The following is a 5,000-nucleotide window of genomic DNA, read 5'->3' on the forward strand; positions in this document are numbered from 1 at the left end:
CGAAATCCGCCAAAAAAATCTGCCATTTTATTTAAAACACTTATAATCAACTATAGAATAGAAATTATGTTACTAAACGCTATTCACCTATTTACAACTGTTTCCTTTTTAAAGGCATGAAGATTCGGAGTTTTGATTTTCTTTGAGCGGGAGTTAGACTGTTAGATATTGTTTTCAGCATCGGTTAATCTCAAATAGATTTTGTAATATAGATCTAGGCCAACAGTACACTCACAATAGGTGCTCCTAAAAATCAGTTTAGGGTGTAAAAAAAGAAGAAATATTTAGACTTGATTGCTATACTTTTTAAAGGGTATACAAATCATCAAAAATCCGTCATCCGCCAGATCATTTTCCCCCCGCCACGCGATTATAAAAATCCGCCAATTTGGCGAAAAATCCGCCAACCTGGCAACACTTTATCTGGCCCTTCATCTGACCTTGGGATTTCCCACGAGTGACGTGCTAAAGAGTGGGTATCTTTAAAATGGTAGTGTCATTGTAAAATTAACGAGAAAAACACATTGGATTTGTTTTGTTGTTTTGATGTTGTTTGGTTTTTGTTTGTCTTATTGTTTTTCTATTAATAATTAATTTTTTGTTTGTTTTGCATCACACAGTTTATTCGGTTTTTAAAAAAGAGTTAAATGGATTATATCAACTGCTTGTTACCTTTTAGATAGGATGCTAATATATTACCGAGTTACTTTCAACCAGATCTGACAAATCAAGCTACCCAAATGGATTCAATACTCTGATGTCACATCGCCCAGCAACGGCGAGCAGCTTGGTTCTAAACAAAGAAAATTGGTACTTTTTATTCTTCATGCCAGCTAGAACTTTTCATATGTCATGTGATCAGAATGTATAAAGTCGAACTTTTCATATGTCATGTGATCAGAATGTATAAAGTCAAAACATGATCAGATTTATAATGTTTTTCTCCTCTGGACACACGTTTAAGCTCCTCGGAGAAATATTTCATAAGGGCGTCGCCATTGTTCCGATAGTTTAGAGCCAGTGTTACTAAGTTACTATACGTCATTACGATGGAAGTGACGTCATAACTGTTGAAGCCAATTACTGCGGGGCTAACAAAGGGGCGGAAGGTGGTCAGAAAATACATGGACTACATCCACATGAACCCAACACAAGCTCGTACTTTTGCTTGCGAGGCGGGTGGCCTACAATCCAATGGAGCCATGAGAATATTCTAGAGGCACGTAGGCTTCTGTTTAGTTTGTGACTGTTTTCAATTAAAGAACGTAGGAAATACAAATAAAATAGGGGAGTAAGAGAAGAAGGGAGAGAGAGAGAGAGAGAGAGAGAGAGAGAGAGAGAGAGAGAGAGAGAGAGAGAGAGAGAGAGAGAGAGACGGGGGAAGGGGCAGGGAAAAGTGATTTGACAAAGAATCAATACGTTTACCCCAAACCTATCTATCTCACCAACCACCCCCCCCCCCCCCATTCCAATAATCTAGAACCTCTCCCAGGTTTTAGAGTTTTGGCCAAAATGAGGGCCATTTCAAAGATCGGTATTTGTAAGACGAATTTTCCGGAGGTCCCAGGTTTGAGACTCTTTGCCAAGATGAAAGTCATTTAAATTGAAATTGATCGATATTTTGAAGGACCAGTTTTCAGGCCAAATTTTTAAATAGGAATCTTTCCGAGGACGGCAGTTTACGGGTTAAAATGAGCTTCTCTTTTCTTTTTTTTTCTTTTCTAAAAAGAGATTGTTTGAAAATGTCACGTTGATTTGATCGTGACGTATAAGTTTTAACTCTTTAAAAATGCAACATGATTGGAGTTTTTCACCGTTGGGATGAATGGCAAGTAGAAGTCATGACGTCATATCTTATTGTTTTTCTTGGAATTGAGCAACCAAAGCCCCGGAGGTCTACCGACGAATAGTGAATGATTAGAGATAGAATCATAAGTAAGGGGACATAAATATTTTAGTAGCAGGATGTATAATAATTATAATATGCAGATTGTTATGATTGCAGAACGTGAAGAGCCAAAATTGATGATCTGTATTGACGAACAGTATTTTATTTTGGCTAGAAAATAGTAAGATGCCACCACTCTGAAATCAGAATACGTGAAGAGCCAAGAGTGATGATCTGTAGTGACGACCAGTATTTTATTTTGGCTAGACAATAATAAGATGCCACCACTCTGAAACCAGAAGATCAGCAGCTGCAAAGAATATACCGCTGAGCCACGCTGTTCCTGTAATCATAAGGTCGTTTTACTATTTTAGTAGCAGGATGTATAGAGGCGAATTCTAAGGATTACAGGACACAGTCAAACTACGTGTGCAACAACTGCGGTAGAGACTGCCATGCAAGGATTGGTCTGCTAAGTCACACCCGTCGCAGCTCTCAACAAGACTGATGAGACCAAAGCCATACAGGGCGCAAAGAGTCTCTTGAGACGGAAGGATGCCTATAGCTCGTAAAACAGCGAGGATAATTGTTCTATCTTGACGACCAGAATACATTTAGATCAGATGTGACAATTCGTGGGGGGGGGGGGGGGGGGCTCCCGTTAGTCGGTAGAGCCCGATAGCCCGAAGCGTCAACAAAAGAAGAGAAAAGGAAAAGACCAGGGGGATAGAAAGAGGGAACTCATTGATAAAGCCCCTAGTACATGAAGATCAGGCCACTGCACTGGGCCTAGCCTGATCAGAGGGAAGAGAAAGAAAGAGAAAGTCCGTGTTTCCCGGCCAGAAAATGGTAACAATAAAAATGAAGGAAATCAAGATTTAAAACACGACACATCAGTCTGAAACCAGAAGACTGATTTCACAAGATATATTAATATTCAGTCCTCCGGAAGAGTGATTTTACACTTCAAATGAGATTGGAATCAGTTTTTAAAAATTATTATCACGCTTTCGTTCCCTATTTCTTTTCATCAGGCAGTCTGTCATAATTCCAGATTCATGAGGAGATTACTCGTCACAACATTTCTGGAGAGAGGAAGGCGGGCAATTCAGAATAAAAACAATGACAACGACGAACAAGAATGAGTGGAGCATGTGTCAGGTTTCCCAAAATGATCTCGATCTTGTACTCCATCCAATTGCCAGTTCAGGCTCTCTGTTTTAAAAAAATACTTAAAATACACACACACACACACACACAAACACACACACACACACATGTGGCCAATAACCTCAAAGTGGTGGTATGAGGGAGTAAAGCTAAAGCTTAATAACGTGGAAAATTCGATCTAGACATAATATAGACAGTAAACACGTCAACACCCACGCACACACACACACACACACACACACACACAAACAAACACACACTGACCACACTGCATTATTTCAATTGCCTGTGTTAGAATAGTGATTGAGTATCAATAAGTATCTGTAGGGCTAATTGCCTCGTGTTATAGATGCACTGAAGGTGGCTATGGGACGACACTGTAGGGAACAATAAAAATGAATCTTAAAAAGAACAAATGATTCAATATAAAAATGTTCATTTATCTACTGAATTTATTCTTTAACTTTATGCTGGTTATTCGAAACGATTGGATCTTGTCGTTTTATTTTTCTAAATTTCTCACGAGCGTTTTTTGTTTTTATCGATCGATGACTGGGGCGAAAAGACTTTTGTTACGACAACTCCTCCTGGCCGCGAGAGGGTGGCTCTACAATCGACGCCAGCCACCACTCCAAAATAGCGTAGATTGCAGAGCTCTCGCAGCGAGGCGGAGTTGTCGTAACAGCAGGGTCGTGGGTTCGAGCCCCCCCCCCCCCCCCAACACACACATACATATATCGCCTCAAAGTTGTTTTTTTTTTCTATTGTCTTCTGGCACTTTTCTACTCACTTGTTATTATTATCAACATAAGTGCCTGCTCCACTCACTTTTCTGAATTAATATTCAACACCCTGTCTTGACCAAAAGATATTTAAAAAGACGTCGACCAGCGAGACAATGAATAATGTAATACGCTTCAATAGCCATCACGTCACTTCCCTCGTAATGACGCATAGTAACTTAGCAACTGGCTCTAAACTATCGGAACAATGGCGGACGCCCTTATGAAATATTTCTCCGACGAGCATAAAAACGTTTCCAGAGGAGAAAAACATTATAAATCTGATCGTGTTTTGACTTTTACACATTCTAATCACAAGACCTATGAAAAGTTCTAGCCAGCATGAGGAATAAAAAGTACCAAATTTCTTTGTTAGAACCACGATGGCCGCCGTTGCTGGGCGACGTGGCATCAGACTATTGAATCTAATTAACAGCTTGTTTATGCCTGTATCCCCGGATACGGACGCCATGATTATTATAATTTACTTTCCGTCATCTCAAATCCCAACTTGACGTGCAGATGTCTTTTCTTCCTTATATGGATTTAATGTGTCATGTATTACCATTTACGGTTAAAAAAGATAAAAGAAATGGAGAGTCATGACCGCCAACGCTGCCATGCACGGCACAAGATGATGATTACCATTTTTAAAAATAATGATAATTGAGCTTTATATAGAACAATATCCACTAAATGTGCTCAAAGCGCTTTACAAGAGGTCCCTGGTCAACAGCAACCTTTAACATGTAGGACGGGAATGACGCCTTTAGTAAATTACAATTTTCGACAAGAAACGTGTTAACGGCAGGTATCATTTTAAACTAGTACAGTGAAAATGTGAGTAAGAGCTTTTCCAAGGTCGCAACTATGCGCAGAGCGCGAGGCTCGAACCAGGACTTCCGATCCGAAGCGAGTGTCATCACAGACATATCCCCATAGTTGTTTCTTATTGTTGGCTGAAGACATGTTTTTAGCCCGAAACGTTCCGTATTAAGCACTTTATTTATTAATTAAAAAAAAAGAATATAGACCTTCAGAGCCAGGACGCCAGTTTATCGCAATTTACTATCTGACAGATCTAACAGACACAGATACTCAATCACTGCTACTGACGGATTGAGTGGGGGGGGGGGGGGGGGGGGGGGGGGGGGGGGTCT

General features: G+C 40.1%; 1 protein-coding gene across 1 annotated transcript in view; it reads right to left on the reverse strand.

The window, feature by feature from the left end:
- LOC144958699 (cardioacceleratory peptide receptor-like) overlaps positions 1-5,000 on the reverse strand; it is a 200,765-nt gene that overhangs the window by 47,275 nt on the left and 148,490 nt on the right. The gene's annotated exons all lie outside the window — the stretch shown is intronic.

This window comes from Berghia stephanieae, chromosome 13 (genome assembly GCF_034508935.2).
Source record: "Berghia stephanieae isolate SIO BIC M18660-M18661 chromosome 13, UCSD_Bste_1.3, whole genome shotgun sequence".
Classification (NCBI taxonomy): domain Eukaryota; kingdom Metazoa; phylum Mollusca; class Gastropoda; order Nudibranchia; family Aeolidiidae; genus Berghia; species Berghia stephanieae.